Genomic DNA, 853 nt, shown 5'->3' with positions numbered 1-853 from the left:
ACACACACACACACACACACACACACACACACACACACACACACACAAATGCAACCTCCCACAAAGTATTAATGAAGGGTTGCCACTGTAAATGGATCTATAGTGTTGAGCTGCAGACAGCCATTTCCGTAAATCAGTCCAATAAGTAGAGTCTTCCTATTTCTTATCTCCTACAGTGGAGTCTAGGTGGTCTGCTGCTTTTATTTACCATGCATTTCCTGTACACGTGTGTGTTTGTGTTGACTTCCAAAAAAACAAGAAGAGAGCTAGAACATGGATAGGAGGGATGAGCTTATATAAAAATGAGAAATCGGTGGGCCATTGCAGGGAAATGAGTGACAAGGGAGGGAAAATTATTAATGAAGGAAAAGGGAAAGGAGGCAAAGACTGAGTAGATAACGACAAAGAGAGAGAGACAGAGAGAGAACTTAGAGGAAACCTGACACTATAATGCTCCATTTGTATGAACTCCTCCAATTCTCCATCAATCTAGCAGTGAGATGTTGCTTACACAAAGGGAACATCTCGAGATCAACTCTGTGTGGGGTTTCATCTGATACCAATGATGGTAATTATGGAGTGGGAGACTCACACACACACACACACGTGATTAATTCAGACCGTGAAATGAAGCAAGCTTACTTCTTTTACAAATGAAACGTGCACTAAAAGTATAATTTTTCATGCTTTTAAGATAGAGACACATTCTCACATTTGCACACATCCGCATGAACACGCATGACCTCCACTTTGGCTCAGTGTGTTTGGAAGAGACAGTGATCTTTATGAGTTAATGCAGGCCCCGGAGGTGATGGCTCAGCTGCTGCCTATGTTCCACAGGCCACCCAACTAG

Source organism: Anarrhichthys ocellatus, unplaced genomic scaffold (genome assembly GCF_004355925.1).
Source record: "Anarrhichthys ocellatus isolate YVR2014 unplaced genomic scaffold, GSC_Weel_1.0 scaffold20, whole genome shotgun sequence".
In the NCBI taxonomy this organism is placed as follows: domain Eukaryota; kingdom Metazoa; phylum Chordata; class Actinopteri; order Perciformes; family Anarhichadidae; genus Anarrhichthys; species Anarrhichthys ocellatus.
The sequence above is the reverse complement of the archived record's forward strand: the minus strand, read 5'-3'. Positions refer to the sequence as shown.